This window comes from Petaurus breviceps, unplaced genomic scaffold (genome assembly GCF_028583685.1).
Source record: "Petaurus breviceps papuanus isolate PSGF00001 unplaced genomic scaffold, PetGlider_PUasm1.0 90842, whole genome shotgun sequence".
Classification (NCBI taxonomy): Eukaryota; Metazoa; Chordata; class Mammalia; order Diprotodontia; family Petauridae; genus Petaurus; species Petaurus breviceps.
Window position 1 is genome coordinate 641,609 of NW_027187358.1, and position 15,674 is coordinate 657,282.

A 15,674-nucleotide genomic window follows, 5' to 3' on the forward strand; every position below is an offset into this window, starting at 1 on the left:
TTTAATTCAAAAATTTTAATTTATAATATAATTTAACCTATTCTAGATCTTATATGAATCTTGTTCTACTTTGAGGACAGACTTATGTAAGTCCTTATTATGCAGAGAGATGAAAAAAACCTAATGCATACCAAATGGAACCCTCATCCTCACTTCCTTCTGGTGGTTAGCAACTATTTTGTCATTTGGTTTGGTGTTGTGTAATTCCTTCTGCAAAGCCCATCAGCTACATGCTTAGTGACAAGTTAACAGTCATGGTGGTTGTTACTGAGCTCACTAGAAAGACTGAAAAAGGATATAGTAATACTATATTATCTACTACTTTGCTCTATAGCTAATAATACTACTAATCAAAACAATAATAGCACTTATATAGTGCATTAAGATTTTTGCATATATTATCTTGTTTGAGTCTCACAATAATGCTGTGGGGTACGTATTATTATTTTATATTATGGTGTTATTTTATAGATGAGTAAACTGAGGCAGTAGAGATTAAGTAATTTGTCTAGGGTCACACATCTAGGAAGTATATAAGACAGAATTTAGATTTATATCTTTATGGCTCCAAGTCTAGCACTCTAGCCCAACACTAAGCTATTGAATAAATCAAATGAACATACTGAAATACCATTCCCTAATACATAAACTCTATAAGGTAAAAGTCATATGCATCCCTTGATACACATATTATAATGGAATGCTATTACATTTAAACAGAATTAACTTATTTCTGCATTCATTCACTCACCCACTCCATAGCTCACCTACTCTCTGTTCCTGACAGCTCCTTTCCTATCACAATATTGGGGTGTTTCTGCAGACACGAACCTAATGCAATCCAACAAGAATTTATAAGTACCTACTGGAGGCAAAGCATTGCATTAGGCTCTGGAGCTATAAAGACAAAAAGAAAACAGCTCTTGCCCTCCATGAGCTTACATTCCCTCCACCCCTGTGATCTCCTCCCTCTATTGAATTCTTCCAGGCAGTAGACTTTCATTCCTCTCTCCCAGCACTTCTTCTAATTAAGTCACCAGAGTTCACTAGCATTTTCCTTAAAGCTTGTGACCTCAACCTTGAACATTCTCCTACCCCTTTGGCTCCCTCTTCTCCTATTGGTGAAGTCCTTCTGGGACCTTCATTTGAGGATGGGGTTCAAACTGACTATAGTGCATTCCTCTCTAGACTCTGCTTGTGAATCTCTGGACTTTGCCACCATATCCCCACGTAGGTACTTTCCCACTCCCTACACACATCAGCTCCCTTTTGTGTATTGTCTCCCTATGTTAGAATGTAAGCTCCCGGAAGTCAGGGATCATTTTCCTTTTTTGTTTATATTTGTATCCCTAGTGCTTAGCCTATGGTAAATGCTTAATAAATACTTGTTGACTGACTGAGGGGATATGATATATAAATAGATAAGTATATATGTGATAGTTTGAGGAGGAAGGAGACTATGAACAATTAAGGGACCAGGAATGGTTTCCCATAGGAGAAGATACATAAGTTAAGCTTTGAACAAAGCTAGAATTTCTAAGGGATGGTGGCAAAGATAGAGGACATCTTAGACATGACAGATAACCTATGAAAAGGCATGGGGTTGGGATATGCACTGATGAACTTGGAGTATAGGAAGTAGGCTAATTTAGCCAGAATGTGTAGTGCATGAAGGGGAATCATGTGAAACAAGTCTGAAAAAGGTTTATGAGAGATATTATGTGGCAAGTTGAGGAGTTTGTATTCTATCCTGTAGGCCATAGGGAGCCCTTGAAAGTTCTTGAGCAGGGGAGTGACATGGTCAGACACATTTTAGGAAGATTATTTTTGCAGATGTGAGGTAGATTGAAGAGAGGAAAACTGGAACGTGGAAGTCCATTTAGTAAGTGTTGCCATAGTGAGGTGGGGTGTGATGAGGACATGGAGTAGATCATATGAAATGAGAAAAGAAGATTGATTCAAGACATGTTGTAGATGTAGAATAAATAGGGCTTTTCAACTCATTGGATATGGATATGGATATAGAAGATAACACGGGCAAGGAAGAGTCAAAGATGACACTAAACCTGGGTGCCTGGAAGGTAATGGTGCCCTAAACAGAAACAGAGACTTTTGGAGGAAAGGTAGGCATGAGGGATGGGAGAGAGAATCTCTTCTGTTTAGATAATGTTGAGTTTGAGATGTCTGTGGGATAGCCAGGTGGAGCTGTCCAGCAGATAGTTGGTGTTTTGGGGATGGAACTCAAGAGTGAAACTATACTAGATATAAAAACCTGGGATTTATCTGCATAGATATGAGATCACCAAGAGAGGGTATATACATAGAGAAGAGAGTCTAGGGTTCATATCCTTGGGGTGGGATGTGGATGATGGTCTGTCATATGAGAAGTGTCAGATAGGAGGAGAACCCAGAAAAACTTATGAACTCAGGGAAAGGAGAATACTCAGAAAGAAAGGGCGTTTGACAATGTCAAATGCTACAGAGATCAAGAAAGACAAGACTAAGAATGAGCTAGTAGATTTAGTAATTAAAGAAGCATTGGTTACCTTGGAGAAAACATTTTCACCTGAATGGAAATCAGATTCCAAGAGGTTCAGAAGTGAATGGGAGGAAAGAAAATGTAGGTTAGGTAGAGTAGATATATGTTTTCTAGGAGCGTGGTTATGAAAGGGAAGAGTGACATGGGGTGATGACTTGAGGGGATCATAGGATCAAGTGAAAGTTTTGTTGTTGCTGCTGTTATGTATTTTAAGGAGGGGAAAACCTGACATGTTCATTGGTAACTGAGAAGGAGCCAGTACATAGGGAGAATGATGATTAGAAAAGGGAGAGGGTGATGGAGAGGATGGCCACAGAAGAAGACAGGAAGGGATGGGATCAAGGATAAAAGGAGAAGCTTTTGTCTTTGTGAAGTGGACCACCTCTTCCTCAGATACTGGAGAAATGAAGCAAGATTGAGGGATGATTTTGAGGGGTTTGGAGATATGGATTAGGGAAGAAGAGAGAATTTATGATGGACTGACTCAATTATTTCTAGTAAGGTGTGAGGTACAGTCTTCTACTGAGAGGATGTGGGAGGCAGCTGCAGGAGGTTTGAGGGAAGAAGGGAAGGCTTAGAACAGCTGGAGAGAACAGGGGAATTCAATAGAGAGTCAATTAGGGATGACAAAGTGAGTAAACCAATTGGTTGGTGTGGAGGGTTCATATAGATAAAAAATAAAAGGTTAAAAGTGTAAAGTTGGCTATGACCACATGTGGTAGAGATTTTGATGACATACCCAACAGCCTGCTAAAATCAGAACACACAGAGGTCCACCTCCTCTATCTAACCCAAGCTCAGTCCCACCCATTGAGGTGCTTGGTTGCACAACTGATTTTTCTGTAAAAATTCTACATTTTCCTTGGATTTAATTCCTTGTGGTCTTCAGTTCCCACACTGAGTGCTTAATCATCAAAGGGATATACCATCTTAGATAGCCTAGGCTTTAGTCTTGTGTAATCTGTAGACACTGCAGATCTTCAGCTATAAATACACTGGTAGAAATTGGCCATTTTAGAAGGAAATTTAATGAGATTTAATACACAGCTGACCCAGCAGGAAGCACAGAACTTCTCTTCTCCATGAGTATCATAGTTCTAATAGCACTTAAGTCGAAGTTGGTCCCTAATGTCATTTCTTTTTAAACAGTTATCAAAGATTCAGGAAAGGCAGAGTGAGTTTTCCAGGGCTAGATTTCTTGTATTTAAATTCTGGGTCTCTAAGCATTTAGGAATTCCAAAGATTCTGACCTCATGTAGACTCCAGAACAGTACAAAAGATAGATTATTATTATTTGTGTGTTTTTCATCTGCCGTTCTGGACTGTATGTTGCGTAAAGGCAGGTGCAATGTTTTACCTAAACTCTGCAATTTCCACTAGCCATAAATAAATATTTTATTGAATTGAACTCATATACTTTATCTCATGATCCTCATGATTACTATTCTCATTTTACAAATGAAGAAACTCGGACTCCATGATTTGACCAAGAGCAAATAAGTAAATTCAGAGTCAGGATTTAGGTTGATAGGATTTGGTACAATGGAAAAAATGTTGGTCTTGAAGTCAGAGAACCTGGGTTCAAATTCCATATCTGATGCTTACTACTTGTGTAACATTGGGCTAGTCACTTACCTTCTCTGGGCCTCAGTTTGCTCGTCTATTATAATGAGGGGCTAGACTAAATGGCCTCTGAGGACCCTTTTATTTCTAAATCTGTATTCCTATAATACAGACAAGAAGGAACTTTAGAGATTATTTAGTGCAAATTTCCTTTATTAGACAGATAAGTAAACTGAGACCCAGAGAGATTAAGGAACTTGTCCAATGTTACCATGTAGTTAGTAACATAGCCAGGACTTCTGATTACAAATATAATTCTTTTATTATACCATGCTGCCCTCAACACAGATGACTTGCTTCTCTTTTCCTAGAGGCAGCTAGGCTGCACAATGCATAAAGCACCTGGACTAAGGAAGACTTGAGTTCCAATTTGGCCTCAAACACTTTATTAGCTATGTGACTCTAGGCAAGTCACTTAACCTCTGTCTGTCTCAGTTTCCTCAACTGCAAAACGGGGATAATAATAGGACCTATGTGTATATGTTTTCTCCTTGATAGAATATAAACCCCCCCTCCCCCCGAAGGTATGGATTGTTTCACTTCTGTCTTTTTATCCCAGCACCTGGAAGAGTGCTAGGCATATAGGGTAGTAGGCTCTTAATGAATGCTTTTTGATTGATTGGTTGTGATTTAGTTTATCATATCCTTATTGCTTTACCCCTTGACAGCTGAGATCAAGACATGGAAGGAATGGGAGTTTTGATGAAGTGGGTGGGGTCATTTTCATTCATGTTGGCATTATCCAGGGAGATAGCCTTGAGTATCTAGAAGAAACCAATGGTCATTTAATGGGGGCAGGGGTAGGGGACACAAAGGGCAACTTCTCCATTTTGTTTTAGATCAGCACTATCCCATGATACAGGATGGAACATCAACAAACTTCCTTATTTGACTTTTGAAGGCATCAATGTGAAGACTAATTATATAGTAGTTAATTCTGCTATTATAGTTTGTTAGCCAATTGGTATTTACAAAGTACCTATTATGTCCCAGGCACTGTGCTAAATGCCAGAAATATAAAGAAAGATACAAGTCAGTCCTTAGACAAGACAGTCTAGAAGATCACAGCCCAATGGGGAAATAACACGCAAATAACTATGTACAAACAAGCTTATAGACAGGCTAAATTGGAGATGATCAATAGAGGGACAGTATTAGCATTGAGAGGGATCAGGAAAGGCTACTTGTAGAAGATGGGATTTTAACTAGAACTTGAGAAAGGGAAACCAGGAGACAGAAATGAGGAGGAAAAGCATACCAGGCATGGAGACAGCCTACAATCAGGAGATGGGGTGTCTTGCTTGAGCAACAACAGGCAGACCGATGTCATTGTATGGCAGAGTGCATGGTGGGGTGTAAAGTATAAGAAAACTGGGGAGAAGGAGGGGGCCAGGTTATGGAGGATTTTAAAAGCTAAACAGAAGGTTTAATATATGCTTCCAGAGGCAATGGGGAGCCACTGGATTTGATTAAAAGGGATGGGGCTGTGTGTGGCACAGTTAGACTTACGCTTTAGGAAGATGAATTTGACAGCTGAGTAGAAAAGAGATGTTTGTGAAGAAGGGGGAATGAATAAAAGGAAGAATATTAAAGTGGAATTATGTGTCTTCCAGAGAAGGAATAATTTCCCTTTTTCGTTATGAGGGCAAAGACAATGTCAGAGTTCTTGCTTCCCTTAAAGATGCATCTAGTTTGAGCAGGGCACATTGACTTAAAATACTTTGTGCCTGGTTTGGTTTAATGGGTTTTACATTTATTGTTTATCATAAACTGAATCCAACACAGCTGGTTTGGCATTCTGAGGAATGCTACATTTATTAGAAAGCCAGCACCAGCCAGAAAGCAGCTTGGGCTGAGCCATTTTAGAAAGGTTGGCAAGTGTGTTTATTGGTGGCACATTCAATCAACAGCAGGTCTCTAGAATGTGAGCATTTTGGGGCCAGGGTGAAATTTCTCTCCAAGTCCATTTCTCATATGTCATAGTTACAGATTTCATAACATCACCAAATTTTAAAGCTGGAAGCAACCTAGTCCAAACACCCTTATTTTACAGTTGAGGAAGCAGAGGATCACAGACATTAAATGATTTTGCCCAAGGTCATCTAAAAAATTAAGGGCAGAATTTGGATTAGAATTCTTATATCCTGAGTCACAATTCAGTATTTTTACTCCTCTACCCCAGTGTCCCCAGCAAGCAGCCAAACTGAGGTAGAGCAAAGAGTGGCTAGCCCAGGAGTCAAAACATCTGGGTCCGAGTCCTTCCTACCTCTGATAATTTTTAGTCCTATGACCACAGGCAAGTCAAGTAACTTCCCTGAACTTTAGTGTCCTCATCTGTAAAATGGAGAAAAAATGCTTATACTAGCAGAGATGTGAGAGTATAGTTTTGTAAAACCTAAATAATTAAATGATAGCTAATATTTATGTGCTGCCTACTATGTGCCAGGTATGGTACCAAGCACTTTATAAATATATCATCTCATTTAATCTTTACAATCTCCCTGGCAGATAGGTGTTATTTTGGCAAACCAAGGTTAAGAGACTTGCCCAAGGTCACAGAGCTAGTAAGTATCTGAAGTCAAATTTGAACTCAGGACTTCCTAACTTGAGGCCCAGTCTTCAATCGACTGTGTACCATCTAGAAACCCTGTCAGTTGCTTTCTTTCCTTCAACTTGACCTGATTTGCACTGTTCTCCAGGTAGCCCAGAGAGGCAATGTGCATAGTTTCAACAGAATTATAGAATCTCAGAGGGGAAAGGTCACTGTAGATACAGGTTAGGGAGATTTTTCTTACATTGAGTCAAAATTTATTGAAATGGCAAGACATTTGAAGGAGGTGAAGATACAAAAGACATACAGAGAATCTTGGACATTGTCATTACTTTTTTTTTTAAGCAATCGGGGTTAAGTAACTTGCTCAAGGTTACACGGCCAGTTATTTCTGGGTGTGGTGCTAAGTGTCTGAACCTGGATTTGATCCCCGCGTCATCCTGACACTGGAGCCCGTGCTCTTACTTGCTGAGCCACCTGGCTGCCCCTCATTGTCATTACTTTAAAAAAGATACTGAGAGAACATCAATAGCCACCTACTCACATGATTAATTTCTTATGTATATACTTTTTTTTTCTTTTTGGAAGGCAATTGGGGTTAAGTGACTTGCCCAAGGTCACGTGGCTAGTTTTTGTGTTAAGTATCTGAAGCCGAATTTGAACTCAGGTCCTCCTGACTCCAGGGCCAGTGCTCTATTCACTGCACCACCTAGCTGCCCTGTATATACAATTTTCTGTATAAATAAGTTATACATGCCCTAAGAGAATCCAAGATGATGATGATGATGAGGAGGAGGATGGCTAGAATTTATACAGGACTTTAAGGTTTGCGAACTGCTTTACAAATATCTCATTTTAACTTTAAAACAATCATGTGAAGTAAGAAACAAGGAGAGAAACAAGCATTTGTTAAACACCTACTGTGTGTCACATACCATGCTCAGTGCTTTACAAATGTTACCTCATTTGGTCCTTACAACCACCTTGGGAGGTTAGTGCTATTATTATCCTCATTTACCAAACAGGAAACTGAGGCAGATGGAAGTTAAATGACTTGTTTGGGGTCACAGAACTTTCAAGTGCCTGAGGATTTGAACTGAGATATTCCTGACTCCAGGTTCAGTTCATTCTCTCTTTCTCTCTCTCTCTCTCTCTCTCTCTCTCTCTCTCTCTCTCTCTCTCTCTCTCTCTCTCTCTCTCTCTCCCTCCCTCCCTCCTCTGTGTCTGTCTCTCTCTTCTCTGTCTCTGTCTCTATCTCTGTCTCTCTCTCTCTGTCTCTCCATCTCTCTGTGTCTGTCTTTCTCTCTCCTGTGCTATTTAAGTACCACTGATGTCTGATGAAGGTATCAGAAGGGAACAGACAGGCTTTCATAAGTGTAGACCCAGTAGATGCACAACTTTACCATCACATAATTGACTGAAAGATGTAGAGATTACAACATCCTATTATGCGTGTTGACTGCTTTTATACACATACACACAATTTGAATTGTAGAGCAAAATATTGCTTCAGAGGTTTATTTTTTGCAACAAGGTATCTACCATGCATATGTCATAATTATATAAGATTTCTTGAAAGGCATGATAGCAAAAATAACTTTGATAACCACCTGATCATTACTATCAAATGAGGCATAAAACAGAGAGATATACTCCCTAAAAATGTTCGTCATGGAGGGCATCCAGTGCAAAATCCAAATCAAGGAGGGATTCCTCATAGTGAGATCCTCTAGAAGTTCAAGTCATAGAAGATATTGTGGTACATGGTATAAAATGTCGGTTTAAACTTATCAAGTTGCTTTGCAGTTTTCCCAGAATCTTTTTGTTAAATACTTTTTACCCTAGTAGTTGAAGTCCTTGGGTTTATCAAACCCTATGCTACTATGTTTGATTGCTTCTGAATCTTGTGGGCCTAATCTGTTCCACTGATCTGTTCCACTTTCTATTTTTTAATCAGAACCAAATAGTTTGGGTAATTATTGCTTTGCAGTGCAGTTTGAGATCTGGTACTGATAGGCCTTCTTGTTCCCCACCCCTCCCCTCCCCTTTTCATTATTTCCTTTGAGAATCTTGACCTTTTGTTCCTACAGGTGAATTCTGTTATTAATTGTTCCAATTCTGTAAAATAATCCTTTGGAGATTGATTGCTATTGCACAGAATAAGTAAATTAATTTAGATAGTATTGTAATTTTTATAATACTGGCATGACCCAGCCATCAGCAATTAATCTCTCCAGTTATTAAAATCTATATTTCTGCTAAAAGAGTTTTGTAATTGTATTTATATAATCCCTTGGTATCTGGACTCCAAGATATTTTATAAATTCAGTAGTTGTTTCGAATAGAATTAATTTTTTTATTCTCTTTCTGCTGGTTTTTTGTTGGTAATATACACAAAGGCTGATGGTTTTGTGGGCTTATTTTATATCTGCTACTTTAAAATGATGTTTTTAGTTTGTATTTGAATCTCTAAGAATGTTAAGTAAACCTCCATGTCATTTACAAAATAAAATATTTTGTTTCCTCTTTGCCTCTTTATTTCCTCAATTTCTTTCTCTTGTTCTATTACTGTAGTTGGCATGTCTAGAACCTTTGTTTTGTTGTTAAGAAAAAGAAAGTGTGGAAACTCCCTCTACCAGTGAAGATTGGCACCTTTTCTGTAATTTACAATCTAAAGGAAGTTGCCTGGGGGCATTGAGAGGTTGATTGTGACCTAGGGTCACTCAGCTAGCACTTGACTCTGGGTCTGACTCTAGAACCCTCTTTCTATCCACTGTTATCATCATGCCTCTCATTTCTAGAACTATGTCACACAATAGTGATAACAATGGATATCCTATAATTGTGCCTTCTCTGACTTCAGCGAAGTTACTGACAGACATTTTTAACAAAGATCTCTGAGGCATCTTACTAGAGACCTTCCTCCAAACTGATATTAACCCATTAATGATTATAAGAAGGGAATCTCATTAAAATGAATCTAACCAAGTCTGAATCTGTACAACTGTACTACCATCCAGCCATTTTTTTCCATTTTGCTAACAAGGATATTTTGAAAAACTGTCAAATTCTGTTCTGAAATCCATTCATCTGATTTATAATTCTAGGAACATTATTAAGAGAGGAAAAGAAATTTAGTGTGGCATATATATGATTGATAAATCAATGTTCATTCATAGTGATCACCAATTTCCTTAGGAATTAAAATCATACTCATTGACCTATGGCTTGAAGAATTCAGCTTTCTCATTTTGAAAACTGGGACGATATTTTTTCATCTCAAGTTCCATAGTTTTTTCAACCTCCATGTTTTTGTCTTTTTTCCCTTTGTTTCCAAAAACAATAGCCATTGACTTTGCAATTCCATTTTCAAATTATTTTGGTACCCTCATTTGTCAGGGCTTGGTCCCTTGATTTCACTGAGACACTGAATATTTTACAAAGGAGGAGGTTTCTTTGCCATAACATAGCAAGAATTTTCAACAAGGATACAGTGACCCTTAGCTTTTCTGGATGCTCCCCAGACATCGCCATCTGGAAACAGATCTAGTCAGCATATTATTAAGGTTTGGTGACTTACATGGTCTTAGGCACCTACCATATCTGAGAGGGTGTGTATTTTTTTAACCATACCCTACATGATGGATGCTGAATGCTTTGAGTTCTCTCATTACTTTTATACACTCAGATCTGCATCATGGAGACCAGAAGATCCAACACTACTGGGAAACTTTCCCTTGAAGGCATCATTGCTCTTCTCCTTCCATCTTTGGCCCTGCTAGTACAAGCTAACAGATGCAGAAAATTGTGCCATTTGGGAAAAGTTAACTCTTAGAGTCAAGGCAGAATTTATAGCATGGAACACCCCATCTTGAGGAGGTGAAGTACTGACTCATGTTCCATACTTGTCCATAGGGACAACCCAGAAGAACTTCAGACCCTGTAGCAGATCAACCAATGCCTAATCAGTGGATACTGTTTGTAAGGAGGGTCTACTGCTTCATCTCTATTGGATCACCCAATGGATCAGTCACCATGATAGGTCATTCTATAGACCATGAACTTTTCAGCTCCTAAGTCCTAACTGGAACTGGCAGTAGGCATGGGACATATACCCAAGTTCAACTGTCAATCCTTCATCTGGGCCTAACCTTGGAGGAGCTAAAAGCCACAAAGATAGACTGAGGAATAGCATACCAAACAAGCAGCTAAGATAGCATACAGGCAGAGGGCTCCACACCATCCCACTACCAGGTAGTCCTTGAATATAGAAGCAGAGTATCCTCTTGACCTCTGAACCAGTTACACTTGCCATAAACTGGAGTAAAGGGTACTAAGTAGGCTCCTTCTCTAACACTTAGGTGATCATTCTGGGAGTCCTATTGGTTAGGTCTATTCTTAGTCTGTATCACTTCACATTCAACCAGTCCTTGCTATGCTGGTCCTTAACTCAGAACTCCACTACCCGAGTCCTGGCTGACCACTGTTGGAAGGGGAGGAAGAATATGTTTTTCCACAATGCCCTTGGTTTGTGTTGGCAATGGGGCTGCATATGTAGTGAACTGACAACAATATGGGGCTTAGAGAAACACATAGGAGCAAGTAAACGAAGTGAATGTCCCACCAAACTACGGCCTCAAAAACTGGGGAGACTTTTTGTTGGAAAGGAATGTTGTATGGGCCCATGGCTTAGCAAGGGCAAAGGAGTCAGGAAGAAGAGAGATAGAAGTGCCCATATAATTGTGGGTCACAAACTGAGCACAACTTCCTCCATCTTGTGTTAAGTATGAGCTCACCAATTAAAGGACCTTCTTGCCATACTCCCCACCCCAATTACCCCTCCACAAGATTATTCTCATGTACCTGTTCTGGGAGACTTCAAAGGTATCCAGATGTCTGGAATCAGCGTGGCCATTCACGTCAAGGTATCTTTTCTAATCAACTGACTCTTGCAATATCCCTCCCAAACTCCTTTTGCCTGAAGCAGCCCCACTCCTTTGTGGTTTAAGTGTATGTAAGCTTTGTCCTTGTGTTCCTCTAGGGAATGTACTGGTGGGGTTCCTTGCTGGAAAACTCAATAAATCCCAAGACAAGTTTGATAGTCTGCATGCTCATTATTCCTGGGCATCCCACATAATCAATATCCACTCCATTCAGTTTGTTGCCATGGACCCAGAAAAATGGGAAGATCTCAGGACAATCTCTGACATGGATGCACGATATGCTTTCTTCTCTCTCTTCCACCTCTGAATCTTCTGTCCCATAATACCTCATATTCCCTTCCACATTTGCCTCTCCACAAGTCCAGTTTTGTTCCCGAGGGCCAGAGGTAGTAGTGGAATTCCAAGGAGGACAGTTTTATATATATACTTGTCTTAGCCTATTTCTGTGAAGTAGATGAGGATAAGTGCCCCTCCTGTGACCCTCCCCTACCTCCATTTTGCAGCTGAGGAAACCATAGTAGACAAAGGTTATGTAACAAGTTAAGAGCAGAGGAGGAAGGGGACCGGCTCCCTTATCACCATTCTTTTTCCTAGACTATGCAATTTCTGTTACTACTTAGAGGTGGTGGTGGTAGGGGACACCCAAAGACAAAATGCTAATAAATACTTTAAGGAGGAGAAACTTATCTTTTTTCCAGTCTATGAAGAGTGGTTAATGTACTCTTGCAGAGTCAAAGAGCTGGCCTATTCACAGACCTGGTGATCTGAAAGAGTCATGCTCAATTCAGTTACAGGATTCATTTACTATCCCCAGCTGGTGTGTTGCTGTTACCCTTGCAGTCCTGGGCCAACTCATTGCAGAGCTCTAAATGAGGGGTCTTGTTGAGCAATACGAATGTGTTGATTTCTTCCCATCCTGCCTAATACAGAAAATGGTACTCATAATAGTAGCAATGTGCCAGGGATATGAAATGCTTGTCACACTTTCTGTTATGAACTTGACTCCTTGGGGAACAGCAGTCTATCTTGACCACGTTTAAGTGCAAAGCAACACCATCAGCTGCAATATTAATCTTCCTTCTACCTGACACAAATTGATTAAAGAACCATTTGGTCAGAGGGAGGAGGAGGGGAGGGAAAGGGGAGTTGAAGGATCTCAGATGCTAGAAAAGTCTTTTGTTTCCAAGTAGCTTATTTTTGACAACCAAAAAGTGCCAGGAAAGAGGTGTGTGTGTGTGTGTGTGTGTGTGTGTGTGTGTGTGAGAGAGAGAGAGAGAGAGATAATATTTGCCTTTGGGGTTTAGTTGGCAGGATTTAGCTTGGCTAATTATTCTCTTTGCAGGCTTCAAGGTTGCTGTTAACAATGCAAGAGTATGTTGATAATTACAGTTAATGAAGAATGGCTAAGCTCTTTCTGGCTTGCAGTAAAACTCCCTCCTAGTGGCAGGGTCATATAGGGGACAAAGACTTGGTTCTTTTAACTTCATCAACCATACATCCTTATTTCCTACCAGAGTATAGATTTTAAGGAAAGAGTGACTATTTTTAAATAAAAAGACTTTTCAATAAATTGACCATTCATGATTCTAGAGGACTGATAATATCTCATTTTTTAAGCCTTTACTATATGCCAAGCACTGTGCTGTACATTGGGAATACAGATACAGGTAAAGAGAAAGACATTTCTTGCCCTCATGGAGCTTGCTTTCTGATGGGGGAAGACACTGAGTAGAAGGAAACCAAAAAGCTGGGAAGGGAACAAAGAGGCATCAGAAATAAGAGTTGGAGCATGGTATAGGAGGTTCAGAGTATGGCCTAAAGAGGGAAATTATTTTTATTATTACCTATTGCAGGGTGCAAATCCTTTACATTTTGTTGTTGTTTGGTTATTTTATTCAGTCATGTCCAACTCTCCATGAACCATTTGGGATTTTCTTGGCAAATATACTGGAGTGGTTTGCCATTTCCTTCTCCAGCTCATTTTATAGATGAGGAAACTGAGGCAAACAGGGCTAAGTGACTTGCCCTGGGTCACACAGCTAGGAAGTGTCTGAAGATGAATCTTCTTGATTCCAAGTCCAGTCATTTATCCACTCCACCATCTAGCTCCCTATATCTTTACATTTATATGCCATAATTGGTTTAGCTATTCCCCAGTTGACAGGCATGCCTTTATTTCATGCTCTTTGTTGCAACAAAAAGAGCTACTGTAAGTATTTTTATGTATCTATCAATAAGTTAACATTTATTAAGTATGTATGCAGGACACTGTTCATATCAGCATCTGCTCTACAACTTATAGTCTTAAAGTTTTGCTTAGGACATACAAACATATAGTCAGTCAACGAGCATGTATTAAGTAATTATTTGCTTGTTGACAGACTAATTGTGTGATCCCAGGCAAGTTATTTAATCTCTCAGTGTTCTAAGAAAAACTCAAATCTAAGTTGCAGGGCAAGTGCTGATATGAACACAATGCCTTGCATATAGTAGGCATTTAATAAATATTGAGTATGTGTCAGAGGTAGGACAGGAACCCAGGTCTTTTTTGGCTTCAAAGTTGTTTTTCTTTCCACCACACCAGGTTATATCTCTCTCTACTACTGAAACAAAAGAAGTAATAAATATGGATTTTTAAAAATCTCTTTTATCTGAAGAGGAGTTGGTGTTACCATGAGGATCTTGTATTATTATGTATCAATGCCTACTTTTTTAAAAAAAAAAATCACTTTAACACTAGAGTAGAAACAATTAGCAAGTCTCTCCAATTAAAATAGGATTTTACATTAGGGAAAAGTCTCTTAGATTTTTTTTTTTTTTGCTTGGCATGTTGATCTTTCCATTAAATTTGCATCTAAACAGGCTGGGCAAATTTCTGGCAAGCTCTCTTCCAAGCAGAGGCCAGGCATTTGTCTGAGAACTTCAGTGAGTAGGAGTCAGTGCTCATAAAATTTGTTTAGATATTGCTTAGTCACAGTCAGTGTAAGGCAATGAGCCTGGAATTTGTGATACTGGGAAACCAGGAGGAACAGCTATCCCTTGCTCTCCTGGAGAGGAATAGCCAGATCAATATTGCTATGGCTGGTTCCTGGTAACCCAATCAACCATTTCCTATTGATTCAAGGTTGCTGTGTGCCCTGGAAAGAGAAATAGTTCGTGTTGGACACTTCCCTTTTTAAGATTTCCAGAATAGCAAGTGAAACAGAGTGTCTTTGATCTTAGGGTCTCTGAGTACTTGACAAAGCCAGATTGCCAACCTTTGATTTAGAAATGGAAAGGTCTCCAGTGATGCCACCTGAGTTAAGGACAAACACATAGCAACCCTTATGGCCATAACTACTTTGATATCTGGATCTCTGTTGCTACCCATTAGGCAACACCTTTGCCTGATGCCTCATAATCAATCGGAGTGCAAAGACTGTTGCAAATAAGGGCGATGGCGAATTTTGTTTCATTTTTTATTTTTATTGATTGATTTTCAAAGTGAGAAGTAGCATGTTGTAGCAGACAAGGAGCCAGCTTTGAAGCCATGAAGATCTGGGGTCAATCCCTGCATTGAATGTGTGACTCTGGGAGAATAACAGTCTCTCAGTGGCTCAGACAACACTAAGAAGATAAGTGGAAGAAGAAGAGAAGGTGCCAACCTGCCCAGGTAGAAAGAGCTTCTCAGGAGGTCCCTATACTGAAGAAATTACTATTCCTGACAAAATAAAAAATTACTTGAAAATTAGAATAAATTATCTTGCTAGGTTTGAAGATTGATCAGTGGCTGAGGTCTTTTCGGGCAGAACATAGACTCAAAGAATACTTTTCCTGTGTCTGGCGTTTTTTTGTTTTGTTTTTTTGGTCATGAGTTATTAAATATGCTCCCTGAATTTAAGTCCATTTCCCTTTGAATGCTGTATGTACTGATGGGAAACTGTGTCATAGACTTTTGGGAAATGTTTTCTACCAACTGTTCTGACTATTCCACTTTAGTAAATACTTTCTTAAAAATTGTCTGGCTTACTAGTTAAAA